Source organism: Erpetoichthys calabaricus, chromosome 4, assembly GCF_900747795.2.
Source record: "Erpetoichthys calabaricus chromosome 4, fErpCal1.3, whole genome shotgun sequence".
Classification (NCBI taxonomy): domain Eukaryota; kingdom Metazoa; phylum Chordata; class Cladistia; order Polypteriformes; family Polypteridae; genus Erpetoichthys; species Erpetoichthys calabaricus.
Window position 1 is genome coordinate 214,847,923 of NC_041397.2, and position 26,608 is coordinate 214,874,530.

Below are 26,608 nucleotides of genomic sequence, written 5' to 3' on the forward strand. Positions count from 1 at the left end.
TTGCGTCTTGGAAATCTGCCATGCAGGCCGTTTTTGCCCAGTCTCTTTCTTATGGTGGAGTCGTGAACACTGACCTTAATTGAGGCAAGTGAGGCCTGCAGTTCTTTAGACGTTGTCCTGGGGTCTTTTGTGACCTCTCGGATGAGTCGTCTCTGCGCTCTTGGGGTAATTTTGGTCGGCCGGCCACTCCTGGGAAGGTTCACCACTGTTCCATGTTTTTGCCATTTGTGGATAATGGCTCTCACTGTGGTTCGCTGGAGTCCCAAAGCTTTAGAAATGGCTTTGTAACCTTTACCAGACTGATAGATCTCAATTACTTCTGTTCTCATTTGTTCCTGAATTTCTTTGGATCTTGGCATGATGTCTAGCTTTTGAGGTGCTTTTGGTCTACTTCTCTGTGTCAGGCAGCTCCTATTTAAGTGATTTCTTGATTGAAACAGGTGTGGCAGTAATCAGGCCTGGGGTTGGCTACGGAAATTGAACTCAGGTGTGATACACCACAGTTAGGTTATTTTTTAACAAGGGGGCAATTACTTTTTCACACAGGGCCATGTAGGTTTGGATTTTTTTTCTCCCTAAATAATAAACACCATCATTTAAAAACTGCATTTTGTGTTTACTTGTGTTATATTTGACTAATGGTTAAATGTGTTTGATGATCAGAAACATTTTGTGTGACAAACATGCAAAAGAATAAGAAATCAGGAAGGGGGCAAATAGTTTTTCACACCACTGTACATGAGGCCCCAGGTGTGCAAAGATTGTAGAGACTTACCCAAGAAGTCTTGAAGCTGTAATTGCTGCCAAAGGGGATTCTACAAAGTACCAAAATAACAGTACTGATAAGGACGAGAGATTTCAGTTATTGATTTTTAATAAATTTACAAACCTTTCTGAAAACCTGTTTCCATTTTGTCATTATGGGTTATTTAGTGTAAATTGCTAGGCAAAAATGGCAAATTTATCCATTTAAAATTAAATCTACAATGCAATAAAGTGTGCAGAAAGTGAAGGAATCGAAATAATTTCTGAATCCAGTGTATTTTTCAATGTCCTTTTAGGAAATGCTAATAAGATTAGGAAAGCAAATAAAAAATAGAGGTAAAGCTTAAATTGCATGCTTAGAAAATTAAAAGATGGCAAATACTTTTGCTATACAGCCTTCATCAGGTGTGTTACTAATCGGTCTGTATAAAACAACAAAATATCCACCATCCACAAGAGGGCTGTAATGCCTGATGAACAAAGGCAACAAGAAGTACTAAGAAAGAGGAGCGTAAGGGCTAGCATACCTGATGAACAGAGGTTTCTACTGAATGTGCACAATGTGATTGAAACAGATATACTTACCACTGTACCATTCTATCTGTTTAACTAAACAGAAGTTTCATTATGCAAATAACAAATATTGTAAATCACTTGGACTAGTCCATGTTTTTCCATGAGTCCTTAAAGAAGCCAGTGATCATATCTGCAGACAAGTCTGAAAAAAATAAAATATTGCATTAATTTAAAATTCATATCTGATCTATATATAAGATAAGATTATATATATATTGTGATGTGCAAGTCCCTGTCTTGCACAACAAAACACGAGGCTAACTCTTAAGAATGACCCAGGGCAGAGGACGTGAACCCACCTGTGCTTGCTGCCCCACTGGCTTTCATAAGAAGACACTGGCAATACCATATCTTAGCTATTAATCTTTGTCTCGAGAAAATACCTCAAGATAATGTTTTTAGTGAAAACTTCAAGCCATGCCCATCGTTGCTGAGGTGTTTCACTTGCAGCCACAGCATTTGCATCTTTCCAACATTATGTCTCTTCATCTGTGTCATTAGCACAATGTTGTTGTTTCACTGCAGCGTTTGCAGCACACAAGTCTTTCGTAGCAAGTGGCGAAAAAAAGTAAGAGTGCATGCATGCACCATCTAGTAGCTGTGGTTGAGCATGGGCAGACACATATTGATATGTGTCTAATCTTATTATATAGGAAACAAAATATAACAGCAAAACACAACCCAATCAGGTAAATAAGATAACAAAGCAATTACAATGGTATGCTCTAGGAAACACAGTCTTCAACCCCTGCCCAGCCCTGTTTATCTATTAATCGTATTCATCTTTTTTGAAGTATTTTATGAGCTTCTGTATCTTTCTGTATTAGTGTTTGCTGTGTAAAAACTACCAGTGCTAAAAGCACAGCTTTGAAAAATAGGTAGATGCTGGTCCTTCCAGACTGACTTAATCTTTTTAAAATCACAAACTAAGTGCATTCCAAGCACTGGTGCAAATCTGATTGTCAAATGTTTCCTGCATTTTGTCATTTAGATGTGCATGGTGATTATTTTGTGTTCTGTGTTCAAAGACACCTGAAATTACACCCTCAAAAAAGCATGGTGGATGTTTTTTGTGCTTAAACCTCATGTCACTCTTGCAAAGCAAGAAAGAGGAACATGATTATTGTAGTGTCATATACAGGTAAGCAAATTCATTTTAAAGCAAGCAGTACCAAGCCTCTTAGGTGCCTACCACTGTGTTATCTGATTTCAAGTAGTGTACACAGCACAGCGAGTGATAATTGTATGTTGCAAAGTTGAGGAAAACACATTGAAAACATTACAGCTGCTGTTAACCAGTTTCTCATTTTGAACATATGGCTATGTGAATTCAACAAGGTTTTGCATTGATAGTAAATAAGTACACTTACAACAAGCATCTAAAAGTGAAGAACCTCTGCTGGAGGCCGTATTGCAATTGCGTTCTCTTGGCTATACCATTTTAACTGGAAATGCAAGCATGGCTAAATTGTTTGGCTCCCTGCCATGCAATCATTTTCTGCATGACAATCAGAAACAAGTCTATCTTACTGCCATATCTGTATTAGTATTAGGATGCTGTCACATATGAGTGCTATATCTTTTAAAGGAAAACTTACCCTAATTTTCTTATTTAATCTGAAGTATCTGAACCATCTATAAAAGAAAAACTTGGAAACAAATAAAATAATATGTAACGGACTTTAACAGACTATATACCAGACAACTGAATAACACTCCCACGTTAGTTCAGGGTTGTATAAATACTCTGGAGGTGTAAATCCACTAAGTATACAGGTGATGGAGATTCTGATGGCAATACACCACATTAGGTGGTGCTACCTTTAATGGTATAGATAGTGTGGCAGAAGGCTGGGTGCCAGACCCAGCCAGGACACCTGGAAGGACCGGGAGGCGGTCTATGCGTACCCCAGGCCATGAGGGGGCAACCGCCCTGGATAGTGAGGGGCCACAGGGACGGACCGAGGATGCTCAAACCCATTGGGGCCCGTGGCCACTGCCAGGGGGCGCCCAGAGCATCGTGGAGCCCAGAAGATCTGCATTTCTGCCACACCTGGGAAGGTGGAGGAAGGACCTTCCAGGGACGCCCGGAGTGCTTCTGGGTGCTCATGTGGCACTTCCGCCAGAAGGACATCAACGAGCACCTGAAGCACATCCAGGTGACTATAAAAGGGGCCGCCTTTCTACAGTCGAGGAGCAAGAGTTGGGTGCTAGAGTAGGACTTCAGGCAACATGTAATCATATGATTTATAAATTGAATGTGTGTTCACATCAAGGCAGGGTTAATTCAAATAAGCCAAAGGTGTTTAATTATGATGTCAGAACTGCCCCATGACCCTAGAAGACAAAGGTTAAATTCGGACTGTATGGTGAGTGGAAATTTTCCCTATGTCTGAATGATTTTTTTTTCTTTGGTTTCCTTCCTACATTCTTCTATCTTCTGAAAGATGGGTTAACTGCTGACTGGATTGCTTTGCTCCCAGTATGGCCAAGATAGGTTGTACTTCCATAATCCAAAACTGGGAAAGTCTAGTTTGAATCTGTACAGCATCAGCAAGAGCAGACCTTGTCTGACAGAGTATGCAGCAGCTTGTAGTGCAGACTTTGGTCTTATCACGTCTGGATTACTGCAACTCACTTCTCGCAGGAGTACCCGCATGTGCTATCATGTTGCTGCAGATGGTCCAGAATGCAGCAGCCCGTCTTGTATTTAACTAGCTGAGAAGAGCACACGTCACTCCTTTCTTCAGGTTGCTACATTGGCTCCTTGTAGCAGCACACATTAAGTTCAAATTCCTGATGCTTGCCTATAGAGCAGTCAGTGGGTCAGCTCCTGTGTATACGGAGACATGGGTGAGGTGCTATGCTCCTTCTCACCCACTCAGGTCTGCCAGAGAACAGCATCTAGTGATGCTACCTCTGCGTGGTATCAAGTTTTAATCCAGACTCTTTTCCTGTGTAGTTCCTAATTGGTGGAACTGGCTACCCGCCTCCATCCATACTGCTGACCCCATCAATGGATTTAAGAAGCAATTGAAGAACCATCTGTTCTGTGAAGATCCGTCTAATTGATAGGGGAAAAAAACTTTGCTCTGTGATGTTTTGTATTGTTGGCTAATTTAATGTTAGACTAAGTTGAATTGCTTTATTGATTGTAATCCATGTGTCAGTTATTACATTTTTTTCACTTGTGGCAATCAACTGTTGTTACCTGTCCTACTACACTTGCTGAACAAACAGGGCCTAGCCTAATGTTACTCAATTATGTTACTTTTTTGTAAATCATTTTGGTTAAAAGCATCTGCCAAGTAAATAAACATAAATATAAATTTATGGTCTGTATATCATCAGTGGTTACTTTGTGGTATATATTGTATCTAGTGTTCTGCTTAATTTGTTTACCATGCATTGTTATATTTTTATAGGGTTTATAAAGTTCCTAGTATAGGTACCTGGTGTGGCACACACAAAATAAATTAACAACTGATTGAGCAACAAAAGAAGATGCCTTTAAATGCACCATGAAGTCCAAGAAAATGTGAAATATTAGGCTATGAACACAAAGTTTCTTATTTGAATGTAGGGTCAAATATAAGAACAGTACATTTCACATTAAAACACACTTTCTTACAGCAGGAGTGCTTTTTCCTTTTTGAAACACTACCTCATATTTTGGAAGGAAACATTCATCATGGCCTTTATTTCTGATTCCCTTCCCATTCAGTATGTACCTTGTATCATACTTTTTAATTTCCCTATACTTAGAGGTAACTTCAAATATGTAAATATACAGTATGTATGAAGTATTCAAATATGACTTAGTCTTCCAGGTTCATGGTTTCTGAAACTTTTGTTTGCTTGGTTTACACTGTATTGTTGTACTTTTGCCTTGTGGACTCCAGTTTTTGCTGAACTGTTTTTGTGTTCTCCTTCTGTCTTCATTAAAATGAATGCTACAGTCATTTAGTGCTGGCCAACTTCACCTTACCAAGTCTTTTCTGTTCTTCGTATTAGATAGATAGATAGATAGATAGATAGATAGATAGATAGATAGATAGATAGATAGATAGATAGATAGATAGATAGATAGATAGATAGATAGATAGATAGATAGATAGATAGATAGATAGATAGATAGAACTTTATTTGTCCCAACTGGAAATTTAGCTTTTACAGAATCTGTTAGTAAATGGCCAATAAGACTGTCTCTATCTGCATTTATCCTTGTCTACAGAATCCTCTACCCTCAGATCCAGCACCTTCTGTTAACAGGTGATGCGATATTTCATAGGAAAGAATGTTCTTCTTACGTACTAAATGTGTCAGAAGTGTAACCCAGTGTTATTTCAATAGAGGGAGTGATTTTAAATCAAAATTCGCTTGTTAGGAGGAAAACACGTGTCAAAAGAAAGATGGTGAAATATGTGTGAGTTGAAATGACAGAGGCAATGAGCTCCCATGCTGGCATATTTCTTGCTTACAACCCTAAATTTGCAGAAAAAAAATCGTATGTACAATGGTCTGCCTTAGTGTGATGAACAGCCTTGGCCTTGACAGGTCATGTTCCTGTCAATATGGATTAATATTAATGTATTAAATTATAAATATATTTCCTAGAGTGAGAAAGATCAGAGTGATATGAGTTTTATGAGCTTTAGTTTGCTTCCCCAGTGTTAAATATCAAAGAATCACCTGTATGTTTTAGACATGGAGAAGGTTCTAAAAGGTCCCACTGTTTTGCTCTAATTCTGTTTGCAGTGATATGGTCTTAGCTGCTAACAGATCAAGGCAACCACCCATTACTATGCACTTACTGTTTGGTCTCTGTATGTCAGTAAAAATGGTTCTTGCTCCAAATTCTTGTCCTCTCAGGGGTGCTAACAGCTCATGTCTGCCAGTGGCTTCATGGCTTCTTCATTAGGAGTGCCACGCTTAGCTTCAAAGCATCTTCAAACACAGTTAAAATGTTTCTTCTTTACTGCTGTTTATAGTTGTAAGTGTTTACAATGGCAAATGACCATTAAAGAAGCTGAGTGGCAAGTTTTGGGCTCGACGGGAGACTGGCAGATGCCTTTTTGAATTACAGCCTTTCATTACTTTAATCTTTGTTCCCTCAGTACGTGTGATTAGGCAGCTTAACATATGGTTCACTTCCCTTCGAAAGAATCTGAGTCAATAAACCTCTTCCCGCTAAACATGTAACTCAGTTTTAATTTCAGTTTCAGGCTAACACTTTACTTTAAGTTATGCAAAAACCAACAGCACTGATCAGGTGCTGGTGTCATAGACTTCTGAAAGTAATATATTTTTTCCAAAACATCTGGTTTTATATACTGTACATCATCATTGAATTTTGAACTTTTATTTAGAGCTATATACATAAGGGTGTTCTCTGTATCTCTTACTCTCCACTCTGTCGTCAGCATTTCTATTTTTTTAAGGGGCCCACTTATTGAGTTCTATGTAAATGCCCATTAAAATGCACTACAAAAAAGATAGACAATATGGCTCCAATCTATCCTAGAAACCCGAGTTAAGAATACAGTGTGTTGGAAAAAAGTATACTAGGCAGCAAAGGACTGTTCTCATCAGGCTATTTCTAATAGTGCAGAAATGCACAGAAAGGCAAGCAAGCACAACATTTCTGTTTGTGAGATAACAGTGTATCAAACAAGCAGGCACATTATTGGGTTTGTGGTAAAATCTGTTATGATGAACACTTTTTTTCTTCCAGCTTTTTAAACATTAACCTTTCTTTTATATTTTTTAAGACTAATGTTGAATAAGAGCCAAAGGAAAACTTTTCGAATCATAAGTACTATGTGTTTCAGTGCAAGCAATCACTTGTAATAACTCATGGAGTCAGATGACAGTGCCCATGTATGGGATGAGAGTGCATATGGTGTCATCTTACACACCTGGAAAACGGCAACCTGCAAGACTTTAGTGAGGCTTGCTACTCAGCGAAGGGCCGCACAATACATGCACATACAATAGTTGATTGTGCTGATCTCAATGAACCAAAGGTAAAGACGTCATGATAAAAAAATTTAAAGATGTGTTACCTGAAAAGATCCAATAGAGCCAACAAGTTTGACATGACAGTGACTACAAAAAGAGCTAAAACTGAAAACAAGAACAAAACTAAAGAATAAAATCAGGAGTGGTCTCCCCTAGACTTTCCCATATACTCAGATATGGGGATGGATACTTGAGGAGTAAACCACATGATAATGATTATATTTTTATATTATGTAAACAACAAATCAAATCAAATTAATAATATATTGATCAATTATTATAAAAGTAAAGTTGAATAAATCAAACTCTGCAGCTGCATAAATAAAAGGTAAAGTACCACTTCCGGTTAACAGAAATAGCCCAAAAGTTGATAGAAATATATGTTTTGCACCTAATACTTGTATGCAAAATTTGGTTGACTTAAGTGAAAGCGTACTCAAGTTATCGTGTTTCCAAAAATTCCAAAAATTTCAGACTCAGGGAGGTCTAAAACGTCGAGATTCATCGAAATCTCGAAATGGAATTTTTGGAGGATTAATACTTTCCCTCTGCTTCATATACAAGAAAGTCAGGGAGGTCTAAAACATTGAGATTCATGAAAATCTTGACATCGAATCTCTGGACGATTACAACACTTTCCCAATACTTCATATAAGAGAAAGTAAAAATGGCAATCCAAAAAAAAAAACAAATTAGGGTGATTAAAACAATTTAAAAAAAAACTAGAAAAAACAAAACTATGAAGGTAGCTCTAAACAGTAGCCACTGCAAACACAAAAAATTGAAATATTCCAGCAATGCCAACATTGGAAGCCCTTATAATTTCCTTGGTTGCCATCATGCATCAGCTACATAATTCATGTTGTGTAGCCATTGGCAGTTTTTAAAGTAGGCCAGTACTGGCACTTCTCCATTGTTTGCAGCTGTGTATCAGTTGTGTTTCACTGCACACATATCAGATATCTTGGCTCCCCCAAACCAATCTCGGATCAAATGCACATATCTATTCGGACACCCCACCACCACCAAAAGGCAAGCAAAAGGAAGAGCTGGAGACAGAATCACAATCCGTTTCTGATACATGGTATGTATTTTTTCAGCCATTTGCTTTGCCCATAGACTGCCTATTGTTTGTTATACATCCATAGAACTTATGTCATATGTCAAATAATGTTGCCTACCAAATATATCATAAAGCATCATAGCCATAATTTTGTGCTATGATCTCCATGGTAAACGAATAGGAGATGAAAAATGAAACAAAAAGAGCAGAACTGAATCTTAAGTCAAGGACCAAAAAAACAGAGATAACCAGAGATGTACAGACAGAAATCAAGCTTGGAAAAAACAGGAAAAACAATCCTAACACTTAGTCATTCTTCTTGCTCTCACCTAAGTCTCATTTGCACTTTATTTTTTACTTCTGTGAATCTAATAAACACACTTTCATAAATATGCACTGCTGTCTTGGAATAGCATCATGCATTGTGGAAACAGTGACTGCATGCCAGACAATAAAGCTTTATATCAAAAAGGGAGTCAAAAAAAAATGTTGCCCCGATGACGCAACCATAACAAACCAAAAACAATTGTCACAAATCCAAAATCAATTAGCACAAAAAGTATAACAAAGGGGGTTCAATAACTCAGGTGTATTTGCATCAAACAGGATGCATAGATGCAGTTAGGATCATGCATGGTAATTCATTTTGAGCTATTTTTTGTAAAGATATTAAAGTGCAAAGGAGTGAAATAAGGTGAGGGTGAGGTACACTCGTGTAAAAAATGGAGATTTTGCAGTCACGATTCATACCTTTCTTGTACTGATAATCAATTATTTGAACAAGCCTTACCTCTCATACTCAAAGCTACCTGAGTTTGGAATACAGTATACCATAAGTAATATGCACAATGATGATAAAATAACTTTTGCTGATGTGTTGTTTAATACATTCTGGTCTGAAATGGATGTTGTAAGCTTTTTTATTTGCAAGTGTAAAAGGAATCTCCACCACTTAAAAATGCTTAAGTACTCGATCTTTAAGTATTTATAGAGCACCCAAAATATTATAATACAATCTTCGAACAATCCATAGAATTGCAAGCCTATTATTCAGTAAGGTAGTTTTCAGAGTTTAGTTAAAAAACTTAATAACTGTTAGAATTTAAATATACATTTATCAATCATATATATGTAAGCAAGTAGTGCAGTACACTGCAGGTAATATGAAGGACGTTCAAAAAGTTTCCGCACTTTTATATTCTTGTTTTAAACGGTGAAGGTGGGAGGAGTAGTAATTGGGCATTAAAAAATTGGTATACAGTATTTATTTTAAAATTTGATATCACAAAAAACTGCTGCAGTTGCCCTAGAATTGTTGTATGCTTGGTACTATATATTCTGAGTTTACACTAAACAAGCATTTATTATATTGTAGCTTATGAGGATCAAAAGCCTGAGATCAAACTGAATAATAAAAAGGCATAAGTTAAACTAAACAGAAAGCACAAACTGCTTCAGCATTTCACACCAAAATGCTTATCAGCTTCTCACAAGTGCTGCTCTGCTTTCAGGGAACAACATTCATGGAATTTAAGAGTGAGTCTTGCATTGGCAACACAACTACTACCATGTTTCATATAGTGCCTTGACAGGCGATAAGAACAGTGCATACATCAACCATTGACTTTTCCAACATCATATTTTTAATAATTCTGGCCAAAATCAAAGTCACCAATAGATATTCAGCTATTTATTTGCCAATTATTGTGTTCATAAAAAATATTTTTGAATACTTTGAAATCACTTCAGTTTTTGTTGTCCAGTGTCTCTTGATTTACCAGTACAGTAATCCCTCGCTATATCGCACTTCGCCTTTTGCGACTTCACTCCATTGCGGATTTTATATGTAAGCATATTTAAATATATATCGCGGATTTTTTGCTGGTTCGCGGATTTCTGCGGACAATGGATCTTTTAATTTCTGGTACATGCTTCCTCAGTTGGTTTGCCCAGTTGATTTCATACAAGGGACGCTATTGGCAGATGGCTCAGAAGCTACCCAACTTACTTTTCTCTCTCTCTCTCTTGCGCTGACATTCTCTGATCCTGACGTAGGGGGATTGAGCAGGGGTGCTGTTCGCAAACCTAGACGATACGGACGCTCGTCTAAAAATGCTGAAAGATTATCTTCACATTGCTACCTTCTGTGCAAGCTGCTTCCTGAAGCGACATGCTGCACGGCGCTTCGCATACTTAAAAGCTCGAAGGGCACGTATTGATTTTTCACTGTTTGTTTTTATCTGTCTCTCTCTCTCTCTCTCTCTCTCTCTCTCTCTCTCTCCCTGCTCCTGACGGAGGGGGTGTGAGCTGCCGCCTTCAACAGCTTTGTGCTGAGGGTGCTTCGCATACTTAAAAGCCAAACAGCCCTATTGATTTGTTTGCTTTACTCTCTCTTTCTGACATCTGCTCCTAATGCGCACTCCTTTGAAGAGGAAGATATGTTTGCATTCTTTTAATTGTGAGACGGAACTGTCATCTCTGTCTTGTCATGGAGCACAGTTTAAACTTTTGAAAAAGAGAGAAGTGTTTGTTTGCAGTGTTTGAATAACGTTCCTGTCTCTCTACAACCTCCTGTGTTTCTGCGCAAATCTGTGACCCAAGCATGACAATATAAAAATAACCATATAAACATATGGTTTCTACTTCGCGGATTTTCTTATTTCGCGGGTGGCTCTGGAACGCAACCCCCGCGATGGAGGTGGGATTACTGTACGAAAAAAGGGTATGTAATATACTTTTTGATTCGTCATGATGACTAGTTATACAAGATGTCAAGCATTTTGGGCCCCTCATAGCCCTCATTTTTAGGCTATTTTTGCATTTGGTGTAGAAGATTACACCCTTATGGTAAAGAGTAAACCAATAGGTGTCTTCAGCAAAAATGATCAGAAGGATTTGAAGTTGTACAAGCCACATCAGTCGACCCCAGGGGTTTGCCCCCTATTGGGATCTGAGGGATCAATGTAACTACTTTTCACAAAACTTTGAAAAAATGGGGATCAATGAATAGGTATGTGGAAGTTATTGCTATTAGTGTTCGTGAATATATAGAAATATTTTTGATATTTGATTATTTACCAGTGGTCCAAGCCTTCTAAGAGGCTTTCCCAAGAGGTTAAAATTGACAAATTTCAAACAAAAGCATGTGGCGCATCATTTTAGACTGTTTCATGGTCAGTGGTTATGAATGTTATTTTGGATTTTTGATCCTTTACTAGGGACCATGCCTTCTGTGGACGTCAATCAGTGGGTGAAAAATAACACATTTCTATTACAGGAGAATATTAACACTTAAAAACATTTCATCTGAAGCACAGATTTTATATTTCAAATATTTGACACAACTATTCTTGTTTGTTATGTACTTCTACTTCATGAAGTGAATTATCACATTTTTTAAGAACACCCCAGATTAGGACAGTTTACGCTAATTCAGACTTTATATTTTTTATTTTTAATTTGTAAAGTGCTTAGTTTCTGTAATGTTTAACTTCCTAAAAACCTTACACTGATGAGCACTGGCTCTGTGCTATATTAGCTTAAATATTTGCAGCTTGAGAAATTTACATTGTCTGCAGCAGTTTACACAATGAAAGGAACGGTGCAGTAGTTATCAAATGGTAAATACTGTATCATTTGTAACAACCGGCCAAATTATCAATACAGTATCCATCTATATATATAAAAGTCAATGTATGTGTGTGTGTATGTATGTATGTATGTTCCAGCTTCACTTCCGAACGGCTGGAGCAATTTTCATGAAACTTGGTACACGCGTTTCTGATTGGTCGACTAAAAATACTGTAGGGTGAAATCAACCCTAACCCACCCCCTTCTGGGTAGGGTGGGTGCGATCTTGTGGTCTTGTATGTATGTTATAATCTAGTTGACACTCAGATCGACCACCAGAGAGCAAACTGGAGGTGACTGCCAGCATTCTTTATGTTTGAAGCGCCAATTGCTTTTGAAATTAAATAGAGTTGGCCAGTTCTGAGTGTCAACTGGATGATAACATACATACAAGACTGCAAGACAAGCACATTAGTGAGTCTTCATTGTTTGTTAATTTATTTTTATTTTTAAATTTGTGGGGGTTTTTTATTATATTTTTCTCAAACAATTAAAAAAAGAAAATTATTTTCCTGCCGAGCAACGCTGGTTATTTCAGCTAGTATCCAATATAGCAGAATAGGAAAACTCACAGCCTGAAAAATGCTGCTGCCTAAGAATATTTTGCTTTCATATCAGGGTTCATTATTAAACATTTTTAAGTACATTTTTGATTAAAATTATACATTTCCTATAATAGCCTTTTTTTCTGAAATTGACATAAAAAGTTTGCCACAGTGTTCTGAATTTACTTAATAGCAGAAATCTGTGCCAAATTATTCATTGCCTAGTCAATTTCCTGACTGTTGGGGTTTAATTTGTTAAGCTAATGGACGATGTTACCAGGAAAGCCTTCATGCAGATTTAATGAAACTCTGATTATGTATTTTACAACAGTTTTGTGGAAGTAAACATCCATATTTTGTAGGGTATTGTATTTTTATTTTATTTTTCCTTACAGTTGAAGGTAGTATATCAGGATGCTCTTGAAGAAATTAAAAAACAGCATGTGTTTGTTATGAAGTGTCTTTCTGACGGCTGTGGATGTCGTTTACAGTCAGGTATAAGAGTTTATATCCTGTGCTGAGGATATTTTAATTACTTACCAACAGCCCAATTTATTATAACTGTTTTGAAAGATTTATATGAAGAACTTACAAAGCTGTTGACTGAAAATGACAAAAAGCTTTTTCTGCAAACGGAAATCAAGCTTCCATAAAGACATTTATTGGTAAAAGAAATAAAATGATGTCAGTGTCTGTTTTCCCTTATTTATTTCAAAATATGATGTATCTGAATATTGTACAGGTTTTAGGAAAAAAAATGTTTAAAAGCTTATGAAAAGGGCTTTTCTTTCAGCCTATAAATGAGAGTCCACAAGTGCATGGTCCGTTATGTTTTGCCATAGCTTATCTTGAACTATACAGACTCATAGAGGACTAAAAGGAGTGCACTAATTTAATTTTGCATGCCGTTTCATTATCTCATTACTGTTTTCCAAATGAAGCGTCGAGTTTTGACTTCTGTAACAAACCACAGACTATATTTATAGGAATATTTCTTTAAAAAGCAAAACGTACACTCTTGAACTTAATAAAAACCTTTTAAGTAATTTAATACATAGGCAAAAATTTGTTGTTCATTGAATACCTTTATGTTACAAGCTTGTCTAATGGTGGAATAATGAAATTCATATGAAAATAGGTGAAAGTATAAAACTAGAAATTAAAGTATCATCATAATAGAAAGAAAACTGTAAAATGAATATAGTTAATGTTGTATTTGTTACAAAACAGATAGAATTTTATTTAGGCAGACTTTAATTTGTCCCCAGGGGGAAATATGACTTTTTAAAAAAGCTCTTTAAATAAATAAATAAATGCTCACACGAGAATAAAAACTTCTGACTTGGCAATTCCAGTCATAGTGAGGCATTATGCAGATGTATTGCTGTTGGTATAAAGGAGCCCCAGTATTGTTTCTTGACACACTTCCACTGATAAATTTGTTGGCTGATAGTCCTCAGTGTTAGTGTGTCAGAGAGAGCATGTGCAGCATTGTTCACAATTGTTTTAATTCTCTCTTTTGCTACGACCTCCAGGGTGTCAAGAGTGCATCCTATAAATGAGCCTTCCCTTATAATTAGCTTGTTGATTGGTGGACACTCAGCCCAGCACACCACTGCATAGAAAATGACATTGGCCATCACAGAGTTATAGAAGATATGAACGATACCACTTCTCAAATTAATGGAACACAATCTCCTAAGGAAAAAGAGCCTGACCTGCCCTTTATTATGCGGAACCTCTGTATTCTGAGACCAGTCCATCCTGCCATTAATGTGGATCCCCAGGTACTTGTAGGAGTAGACCATCTCTACATTCACTCCTTGAATAGTGACATAGAGGTTCTTTACATAGAGGCTGTTAGGTGCAGCAAAAGTCAATAACCAGGTCCTTGGTTTTCCTGATGTTAAGATGTAGACAGTTCTCTTTGCACCAAAAAACAAACTTCTCCACCTGACTCTCAATACTCTGTCTTATTCCCTTTATCAATACACCCCATAAGTGCAGAATCATCTGAGAATTTCTGCAAGTGGGAGGACCTGGTGCTGTTTTTATAGTCTGAGGTGTACAGAGTGAGGAGAAAAGGAGACAAGACTGTTCCTTGTGGTGCTCCAGTGTTGCTGACATCCGTATCAGAAACACGGTACTGGAGTCTTAAAAACTGTTGTCTGTCTGACAGATAGTCCATTATCCAAGACACCATAGGTTCATCTACCTGCATATATCTGAATTTACCTTTTAACATGGATGACTGGATGGTATTGAAGGCACTGGAGACATCAAAAAACATAATCCCCACAGTGCTACCAGCTTCGTCCAAGTGAGAATATGCCATGTGGAGCAGACAGATAATTGCATCCTCCACTCCAATCTTTGTCTGATAGGCAAACTGCAGTGAGTCTAGGTGGTCTACTGCAAGATGACTCCAGGGCCAGCCTCTCAAAGGTCTTCATGAAGTGAGACATAAGTGTCACTGGGCTGTAGCCATTATGTGAAGAGGTGCTTGCCTTCTTTGGATCAGGAATAATGCTGAATGTTTTCCACAAGAGGGGCACTTTCTGAAGCCTTAGGGAAAGACTGAACAGTTGACAAAGGACACCATGAAGTTGGTCAGTACAGGCCTTAAGAAATGGAGGGAGAACTCCATCTGGTCCTGCAGATTTTTCTGTGTGTAGTTTCATCAGTTGTATCCTTCCTTGGTCTTCAGTTATGGACAGTCCACAGTAAAATGTTTTTTTCTTTCTTAACATGGCTATTTCAAGATTTGATCTTCATTTAAACTATACTTAGATAAAGGTGATGTAATTGGGGGAAAAAGCACAATGAAAATTTTACCTTGCAGTAGTTTATTCAGCAAAACATAAAGAAATGCTATTTCCATATGTTGACAAATTAAATCCACTCTTTGCGCTAAGAACTGGCATTGGCACTGGCTTTGGCAGAAACAACCTCAGGAAGGTCTTTCTTATAACTGTCTATTAATCTGACATCACCTAGAGGAATGTTTCCCACCGCTCCATTCAGAATTCTTTCAGCTGTGCAATTTTTGAAAGTTGTCTTGCTTACACAAGCCCAAACTTTGAGTTGGCCATTCCAGAATCCTTTATTTCTTTCATTTAGGCCATTCCTTGGTGGATTTACTAGTATATTTGGGGTCATTGTCATTTTGCAAGGACCACTTTTGCTTGGGCTTCAATCTTTTCCCAGATTGTCTCATATTATACTCAAGCACTCTCTGGTACAATAAAGAATTCATAATGTATTCTATGATGGTAAGCTTCCCAGGCTTTGATTTGGCAAAATAACGCCAGACCATAACATTTTCAACACCATGCTTTGCAATTGGTATCAGGATCTTGTATCTAGTCAAATGCTTCCTTTGATTTTCACCAAACATGTCTTGTGGTACTGTGGTCAAATAGCTCTATCTTTATCTTGTCTGTCCAAAGCACATCACTTTGCCTAGATGTTTGTGGGCAAGCTTTAGCCTTGCCCTGATGTTCTTTCTGGACACCAAAGGTTTCTTCCTGGCACACCTCCCATGTAAGTCTAATTTGTGCATTCTCTTTCTAATGGTTCACTCATGCACTTTGACATCAATAGAGTCATGAGCTACCTGTAGGTCCCGTGAGAAAATTCTGGGCTTCTTAGACACTTCTTCTCCAGGTCTGAACTTTCTGAGGCACCTTAGCCTGGATATGTTAGCAGTTGTTTGAAGTCTTCTCCACCTGTAGATGACCTTACAGACAGTGGAATGGTCAATTTCCATTTGTTTTAAGATCTTTTTAAATTCCTTCTCAGCCTCATAGGCATCTATAACCTTCTTTCTGGAGGCCTCCGAGAGCTCTTTTGTTCTAGGCATGATGATAACACCCACTTCAGCAACAAAGAGCGTACCAAACTAAATATCTGATGTTTAAGTATGGCAGGTTCCTCTAAGATGCTCTGTAATGATTGCGAAGTCCACGACTCATACAGCCACCCTAACTCCGACACAGAAAGACACAGAGTCGTGTTTTGCCACACTACACCCGGTTTATTTACAGTTTCCAAACAGTCCAACACAGAGTGCACAAATCACCAACAGGGCAAAACACAGTTCCTTTCTTTGCCGCCAGTCCATCTGACACCACTCTTGTTCAGGCTTTGTCCTTTTCTACCCGACTCTGGCCATTGAGTGGTGGTAATTGGCCCCTTTTTATAGGGCACCAGTTGCCCAACAAGCTTCTTCCAGGCCACACTTCTGGGTGTGGCGGAAGTGTGGCCAAATAAGGCCCTGGAAATGGCCAGAGCTCCCATGCTCATGACCCATGGGAAACCAAGTGGGCTGCCTTCTGTTGGCCCGGCGGAGAAACTGTCCTGAAAATATTCTCTCCCCCGATCCTTCCACACTTAGGGTGTCCCGGCCAGGTAAGGGCTCCAGCTGCCCACCACATGATGTTCTAATGCCTTGCACATGATCTGGTGCACCTAGTTTTAATTTTATATATTTGAGGCAGTGGTAAATGTAAGGGCATACTTACTTGCATTTGGTTATTTAAATTATACAATGGACTACAAAATGTAAGTGTGGTATGTTATATCATGTTAATCTAAATATACTGTTGAAAAGAGATCAAATCTTGATATGTCCACATATTTAAAAAAAGAAAAAAAAGTTTCATGTTCAAAAACTGTGGCTTTGTTACCTAAAAATAAAGCACGCAAGAGTTGGATAGGGCAAGATTTAGATAGTGTGAAAAATTACAAGGAAAGAACAAACAACTTCAATGGGACCCTCCTAAACAGGTTAATTACCCTGACATGCTCATTGGAAGGCCAGTGCAGTAAGCCACAAAATTTTAAAGAAAAAGACTCCTCTAAAAACCTCACAAATTCTTCTTTGCCCTACCTGGACTTTCTTCCACTGCCAGTTGAGCTCTTTTCTTCACCTGCTCCCCTGATTCCAAACTTGCAGGAACAAAAACCACAAGGAGATTTTTTGCTTTGAGCAGGATCACTAAAACGTTGAAACTTTAGACCATTTCTGGGGTAAGAAATGCATTCTTCAAATCCAAGAACGGCTCCAAAAGCACCACTTGTAGTCCCAAGTGTCCCAGCAGTTCTGCACTCCATTGCATCCTTAAAAGGTAAGGTAATGCATCAGGAGGGGAGTCCAAGATAATAGGTAGAATGTGGCATGGCATACATTAATTCACCTCCTTGCTGGATGGGGAACTCCTACTCTGACTCTTGCATATTATTCCACGATGTACTTCCATTATTTTTATGTCACTGGGTTATCTATTTCCATTATTAAGGGATATACCATCCAAAGGCAATGTCACCAGCGTTGGATTTGCCATTGGCAGTGAACTTCCAGCTAGGTTGTCTAATGACCCTTTTCTGGTCCTGGGTGTGTTTAAACAGGCTGCAATTCCATTCCCAACTAGGAACATGTACAGTTCAAACATATTTGAGGCATTCATTTTATGGATTATTGCAACATTTTTCTTTTGTGTTAGCCTAAGCAGTCAATTTCAAAATCAGCCTGTATTAATTTATTCATGAGAAATGTTCTCGCTCACCCAAAGAACATTGTTTCACTTTATTGTTCAGCTTCAGGCAGGTGTTCTCAGTCTTCAGGAAAAGTGGGCACAAAGAAAATCAATCAGCATGAACTGAACTATAATACTGTAGCCCACAAAGTAATCTGCTTGAAATGAAAAAGCATAACAGTTTTACTTACTGCTGAAACATTGAGGGCACTAGCCTTCAACATTTCAATGCAAAGCGTCTGTACTTACAGCTGCTAAGAATTAGAAAATGAATTTCTGCTTCAGCAGAGCCTCATTAAAGCATTTAAATGGAATTTGTGAGAAGAGCTATTGGAGAGAATTCTTTTTTGTAAACGGCTTGCAACTTATATTAGATATGCTGACCTTTAGTGATCCAGTACTTACATATTAAGCTTTGGAAGGTTCTAGTGTATAATACTCTGCTGAACCCTGCTGGTGAGACGACTGACTATCATTGGTTTTGTCTGTTTAGTCTGTGTTAATGATACATCTATTTAGTGTAACCTTCTGCAACATGCCTTGCTCTACTAGGAACATTTAAATATCTTGACTAGTTTCACTATTACAATTCAATATAGAACATTATTCTAAGATTTTTTTCTGTTTTGTTTCAGAGCAAAGTTGCTCATGTTGGTGAACAAAGGTGCAGCTGCTTACATTGTAACCAGTGTCTTAAACACAGGCTAATTCCCTGTGTCATATAGTTTGAGCTTATTTATTTAAACAGTTTGATTCACTTTGTGTTCAAATCAAACACTCAGTGTGACTCTGCAGTACGTGTTTTGATTTTATAACACAAGAAGCCAAGTTGTGTTCAATAGATTGAGGTCCCCGTCCTTTTTATTTCTGTCAAATACTTGGTATTAGAACACTTTCTAATCTGAAGTTAAACAGGTTTATAGCATGGTTCTAGACCATATTTCCATTTAACTACCCAAAATTGAATAACAACAAAGTACAAGTTGGCTCTAGTCACACAATGAGTGCAGTAAAGAGAGAGAAAGTCAGAAAACCCATTTAAATGCAAAGGTAAAAAAGAATTTGCAATGAGTGAATTAAGGATTTGTAGCCAAGATTCATATTCCAGATTGTCCACTGTTTGTGTGAGGTTTTCACCTTCCCCTCATGTCTGTGTGGATTTCATTTTGGTGCTAGGTTACCTGCAGTGTCTCTAGTCAGATAAGTGTCAATGTCAATGAATGTGCCATGTGATGGGTTATTGTCCTACTTATGGTTGATCTTGCCCATGGTTTCAGTGGAGGTATGTTAGTAGTAGTAGCATTAATGTTTTTCGTGTACAGAGTTTAGTGAAATGTAACACGTCACCAATCTCTCGTACCAAGATAAATAAGAATGTTTTAAAATACAGAACTTAAATTTAATGAATAGGAAATATAAATCAGCTTGCTGATGGACTCCTTTCTCCTGTTTCTGTGCTCCCATTCCCAGAAACCTTGTGGCAAAAACCTTGATTTTCTTTACAACTTCCGTCAGACTTGTACACAATTACACTTTTAAAGAGACTTTATTCCATGATGTTTCTCAGGCAAGCCTTTTCAAATTGTTTTACCTTCTGAACATCTATATACTGTACATATTCAGTGCAAATTTATCAAGCCTAGTACCAGAGGCTGTTTCAACCTGATGGTGCATACTCAACGTTGTTAAATGCATCAAAACAAGTGAAAGAGATCATGAGACAAAACATGTAATTTCATAAATTTACAGCTAGTCAAAAGCCTCAGACCAGCTGCATTAGTCTTCAATGAAAGAATATAAATGACCAGATGAATTATTGTAGATATCTGTTATTCATTTAAAACTGCCCAATTTTAAGTCTGACCCAAACATTGCAGACTGGGTTATGCATGAACCTCCTTTTTGTATACAGCGTAGACTCTGTGTGCAGTGTTTTCTCCCTGCACTCCTTACCTTGACATCATATTTTAAGGAGAATGTTTTTCTGTATGGCTGAAAAATGTGAAAGCTTGATCAAAAAATATAGTACATTTTAAAACATTGTATAATGGCATGTTCTTCCAAGCTATTTTGGCATCATCATTTTGTTAACCTATGTGTTCCAAATTCCATTGGCATTACTTAAAACCTTGAAAATCTGCTTTTTATACTCTGGAAAATATGTGACAAAACTTAATATGAAATACATTTGCACTTCTGGCTTTATTTTACTAAATAAGACATCAACAATGTTGCAAACCATGAATTCTTAAGTAGTTCTTTGCTTAATCTAACCACTCTGATCTCTATTTCAAACTTCCTGGAAAGAGATTAAAAACTGTAGTCCCTGCATTTATTGACGATATTTCCACCATGTGCATCTCATTAACTTTACCGATCACTTCATTGTATGAAATTATAAACATCTTGTAAGATGTTTGACAAGCTAATTCATTTGATTAGCTAACAGCAAAGATGTCCCAGTATCACACAGTTTTTAAAACTTCTCAGGATTTCCACTTTAATGGATAGATAGATAGATAGATAGATAGATAGATAGATAGATAGATAGATAGATAGATAGATAGATAGATAGATAGATAGATACTTTATTAATCCCAAGGGGAAATTCATAATGATATGATAATAATATGATATGATAATAACAATGATAATAATAATACGATAATAATAATGACATGACTTGGGAGTTTGTTTCAGATTCCCACAACTCCTTCCATAAAGAAACCCTTCCTGGATTTTGTCTTCAACACACTTCCTTCATTTCCATTGGCCTCATTGAGTACATGATTTTCTATGTAATCAAAAGAATTTTACTGGATCAACTTATCAGTGCATTTAATAATTTTGATTAGGTCCCCATGTATCTATCTATCTATCTATCTATCTATCTATCTATCTATCTATCTATCTATCTATCTATCTATCTATCTATCTATCTATCTATCTATCTATCTATCTATCTATCTATCACCACAGCTCAAGAATAAACAGGTTTAAATCTTGGAACAAGTCACAGTAGGACATACAGTAATCCCTCCTCCATCGCGGGGGGTTGCGTTCCAGAGCCACCCGCGAAATAAGAAAATCTGCAAAGTAGAAACCATATGTTTATATGGTTATTTTTATATTGTCATGCTTGGGTCACAGATTTGCGCAGAAACACAGGAGGTTGTAGAGAGACAGGAACGTTATTCAAACACTGCAAACAAACATTTGTCTCTTTTTCAAAAGTTTAAACTGTGCTCCATGACAAGACAGAGATGACAGTTCTGTCTCACAATTAAAAGAATGCAAACATATCTTCCTCTTCAAAGGAGTCAGGAGCAGAGACTGTCATAAAGGCAGAGGAAAATCAATAGGGCTGTTTGGCTTTTAAGTATGCGAAGCACCGCGGCACAAAGCTGTTGAAGGCGGCAGCTCACACCCCCTCCGTCAAGAGCACAGAAAGAGAGAGAGAGACAGAGAAAAACAAGCAAGCAAAAATCAATACGTGCCCTTCGAGCTTTTAAGTATGCGAAGCACCGTGCAGCATGTCGTTTCAGGAAGCAGCTGCACAAAAGATAGCAACGTGAAGATAATCTTTCAGCATTTTTAGACGAGCGTCCGTATCGTCTAGGTGTGCGAACAGCCCCCCTGCTCAATCCCCCTACGTCAGGATCAGAGAAAGTCAGCGCAAGAGAAAGAGAAAAGTAAGCTGGGTAGCTTCTCAGCCATCTGCCAATAGCGTCCCTTGTATGAAATCAACTGGGCAAACCAACTGAGGAAGCATGTACCAGAAATTAAAAGACCCATTGTCCGCAGAAACCCACGAAGCAGCAAAAAATCCGCGATATATATTTAAATATGCTTACATATAAAATCCGCGATGGAGTGAAGCCGCGAAAGGCGAAGCGCGATATAGCGAGGGATTACTGTACTCTTTAGTCACGGAATACACTTGGTTGCTCTCCCCTGCACCGCATAAAGACCTTCACACAGTACTCTAGATGTGGTCACACTAGTGCGTTATATAATGTATTTCTTGTATAGCCCAAAGTCACATAAGGAATGCCTCAATGGGCTTTAACAGGCCCTGTTTTTTGACAGCTCCTCCAGGCTTGACTCCTTAAGAAGATAAGAAAAAACTCTCAAAACAAAAAATCCTTATATAGTTAAAAAAAATGGAATAAATCTTGGGAATAGCTATTCAAAGAGACACCCACTTCCAGGCAGGTTGGGCGAACAATGGGTATGAAAAAATGGGGTAAATACAATACACAAAACAGAATACAAGTTATCATCTTCATACAGCTACTGTAAATGGCCAATCTGTTATTGCCACCCTGGGAATACAGTACAATAGTTAAAGCTACAAGGCAAAACACAAGAATAGATTATACTACTCAATAAATACAGAACTGTCACTTATGTTGATACAGATTTGTTCAAATACATCAAAAACTAATTAGAAACTAATTAGCATAAATGGAAAACAACAATTTTTGTCCATCAGCTAATTGTAGAATCATTGCCAGGTTGTAGAAAAGGAGTCAGACAAGTGTAACATTCCTTGATTTACATTCAACAATTATTGCAATATAACCTAATATTTTATTTATTTTTTTAAATGCTTCTGCACATTGTCAATACAATGAGACTGTTGTATCAACGTGGACCACTAAATCCTCTTTTAGAGAGTGCAATCTGTAAGACACTGCCCTCCCATGTTGTATTTTTAATCAACATTCCTTTTGCCTGAGTGTAGTACTTTTCACTTTTTTAGAGTCACCAGCAGCCATAGTATGTGCACTTCAGAAGAGGTAACCCACCTGAAGCTAAGCATGTTTGGGCCTGGTCAGTACATGGATGGAAGACCATTGAGAGAAAGCTTGGGTTTATACTAGAAAGAGTTGTTGGGAAGGGTAACAGGGGCTGTTTATGCTGTGGTCTGTGTGTGGATTCCAATGCCCTAGTGCAGTGATGGGGACGCTGTGCTGTAAAAACAACAAAAAATTGTTTTGACAGTAAGTGAAACTGTGGTCCTCCCTCTCTGTGGTCATAAAAGATCCCTGCATATCCTTTGAAAATTGTATGCTGTAAGGGTTGGTCTCGTCTGTTGCGGGAGATGGACGTCTGAAGCTGAGCTCTGTTAGCAGCGGTGTTATTATTTCTTATTTTCCTGAGGTATCCTGTATTTATCCAACCCGAGGGTTCTATTACAGTATATGCAAGCATATATAAACATGGCTGGCAAGAAAGGGGGTCAGAAAAAAACAGAAAAGAAACTTAAAGTTACATCCAAGGCTAGACGGGCTAGTCCAAGTTCAAGTTCAATGTACGGCCTATCAGAGACTGACCTGGAACAGACAGGCGAAAGCCCAGACTCCTCTGGACCACGGTCCGCTGCATCGTCTCCAGGTAAGAGCGAAAATGGGAGCGAATGTGCAAGTGATGCAGGTCACGAAAGCTCGCCGATTGGAGAAGATCACTTGAAACTGGAAAAGGCCTTGTAGTCCGCGCTTTCACCTACTCCTCGCGAGCCGAGAACATCGGCTGTAATAGAGCCTGCAGCTTCACCTACGGTGCACGAAAGCAGAAATGATCTGTCTGAACTGAAGGTGATGATTGCTGAGTTCACGCAAGAGATAAAGAATGATATAAAGAAAGAAATAAATAGTATGCTCAAGACAAACGAGAGGATAAGTGAGAAGACAAGCGAGAAGACAAGTGAGAAGCTGCGGTGGGAGCTGCAAGAGCTGCGGCAGGATAATAAAGACTCGGAGAAATGTGTATAAAATCGGTTTGATCGGTTTAATTGTATGCTGGAAAAAATTGAGGAGCACATTCAGGAAAATGCGTCTAAACTGAGCATGTTTACCGATCAGCTGGAGGATGTTAAGCAGACATTCACGACTCGAATTAAAACAGCTGAAATTCTAGCATCCACCGCTGATGGAAAAGCAACAGCCATGAATTCAGAATGCAAAAAACTCGGAGAAAGACTTGCTGCTCTGAAAGATGGAAGCAGAAGGAATAATATTAAAATTGAAGGTCTACCTGAGAATCGCGAAAGTCCAAACCCAGTGAAATTTGTAGCTGAACTATTCTCCAAAATAATCGGAGAGGACTTTAAATCAGACACCAAGATAGCTGCAGCTTATCGCATACAGGGATTGAACAACTCTAAGAACAGGACCTTTATTGTGCGCTTTGAAAAGTTACAATCAAAGTTAAAAGTAATGTCACTTCTCAGAGAGAAACAAGAGATTATGTTTAAAAATAACCTAATTCGTATTTTCCCTGACTTCTCACCCTCAACTACTACTAAGCATGCATCTTTTTATAATATTAAACAGCGTTTACGAAGAGCCGATATCAGATACAGCCTCTTGTATCCTGCCAAACTGAAAGTGGAGATTCAAGGCAAACATTACATATTTACCAGTAGAGAGGAAGCTGATCCCGACACTCTCCTGAAATAAGACCGTGAGTAGCACCCTGTCATGGCATTGTAAAGAAGATATCACTGGCTGTCTGATCTGCTTGCAATGACACTGGTACCATAAATATACATCCTTTTCCCTTCTCGGTCACTATTTGTTTTTATTTTAATTACAGTTATACGTGTTTATGTATGTATGTGTGGAAGAAATTAAATAAGTAACCCTTTTCTTTCTTTCTTTTTACTATTCTAAAGGAGACTGTTTAACACCATTCCCTGGGTTTACTAGAAGAATGTTGAAGATTTTCTATTTTTTTTGTTTCTTTTTTTTATAGTTTATGCTTATAGTAGATACTGTATCTATTTTATTTCACATACACCACTGCTGGGGGCTTGTTTTGTTTTGGACGTGCTCTGTCTTTAGGTATGTCAGAGGACTGGGACTTTGTGAAGTGTGGTTCAGCCTCACGTGGGGAGGCAAAGCGGGATGGGGTGGTGTTGAACTAGGGAGGGAGAGAAAGAGAGCAAGCTATCTGTAATCTATTCTTTTAATCCTTGTAATTATAATTACCAACGTAACAACAGACTGCATGGCAATAACCCTTGGGAAAATTTGAAATTAAGGTCAAAGCAGTCTCACTTTTGGTTAAGACTACAAAATGACATCAAAAATTAAGAATCAATGTCTCCAAGATGGGACAGTTAATTTTGTGAGCTGGAATGTTAAAGGCCTGAACCACGAATTAAAAAGAAGGAAAGTATTCTTTCACCTGACAGGTCTAAACACTAAAATAGTATTTTTACAGGAGACCCGCTTATTGAGCATGGATCAATTCCGGCTGCAAAAAGACTGGACAGGCCAACTGTTCCATTCCTGCTTTACAAAAAAAACTAGAGGTATGGGAATTCTCATACATAGAACAGTCTCATTAGTAGTTTCAGATGTTGTATCTGATCCTGAAGGGAGATACATTTTTGTTATAGGTAATTTATTTAATTGTAAAGTGATCTTGATAAATGTTTATGCACCCAATGTGGACGATAGGGAATTCATCCAAAATGTATTTGCATCCATTCCCAATGTGAACACTCATAAAATTATAATGGCTGGGGATTTTAATTGTGTTTTATATCCAGACCTAGATAGGTCTCCTGCCACAGGGGCGATGACATCTAACACTGCAAAGACAATTACACAGTTTGTAACTGACCACAACTTATCAGACCCCTGGAGATTTCTAAACCCAAATTCAAGAACATATTCCTTCTACTCACCAGTGCATCATTGCTACTCAAGAATTGATTATTTTTTTGTAGATAACCATTTGTTGCCTACGATTAAATCCTGCAAGTACGATGCTATTGTTATTTCCGACCATGCCCTTCTGATCCTGGAGATAAAATCATTATGTCCATCATACTCATCTCGCAGATGGTGTCTTAACCCACTTTTATTAGCAGACTTAGAATTTATATCAAAACAAATCAGTTTTTTTCTAGAGACAAATATATCCTCAGAATTCTCTGCAGGGACACTCTGGGAAACCCTGAAGGCCTTCCTAAGAGGACAGATTATCTTATATCTTTCCCACAGAAATAAACTGGAAAGCAAGCAGGTATCAAAGCTAACCAAATAAATTACTAGAATAGATGAAGAACACGGCAGGTGTCCAAGTGAGGCTCTTCATAGGAAAAGGCAGGCTCTGCATTCAGAGATCAACCTCTTAACAACTAAAGAAACTGAACAACTCATTTTAAAATCAAGACATCATTACTATGAACATGGAGAGAAAGCTAATACGCTCTTAGCTCAACAAATCCACAAGCAAGAAGTTCGCAATGCAATCCCAGCAATTACCAACACAAACGGAGACATGATCATTGACCATAAAAATATAATGTACACATTTACAGACTACTGTAAATCCTTATATTCTACTGAGTTTAAAGAAAACAAGATACAATCTAATGCATTTCTGGATGCATTACAGATACCACAAATAGATACTTTTAGTGCAAAGGAATTGGATAAACCTCTAACGCTACC

At 37.9% G+C, this 26,608-nt stretch overlaps 1 protein-coding gene across 1 annotated transcript in view; it reads left to right on the top strand.

Annotated features, from left to right (window-relative positions):
- arhgap42a (Rho GTPase activating protein 42a) overlaps nucleotides 1-26,608 on the top strand; it is a 425,370-nt gene that overhangs the window by 302,296 nt on the left and 96,466 nt on the right. The window lies entirely within an intron of this gene.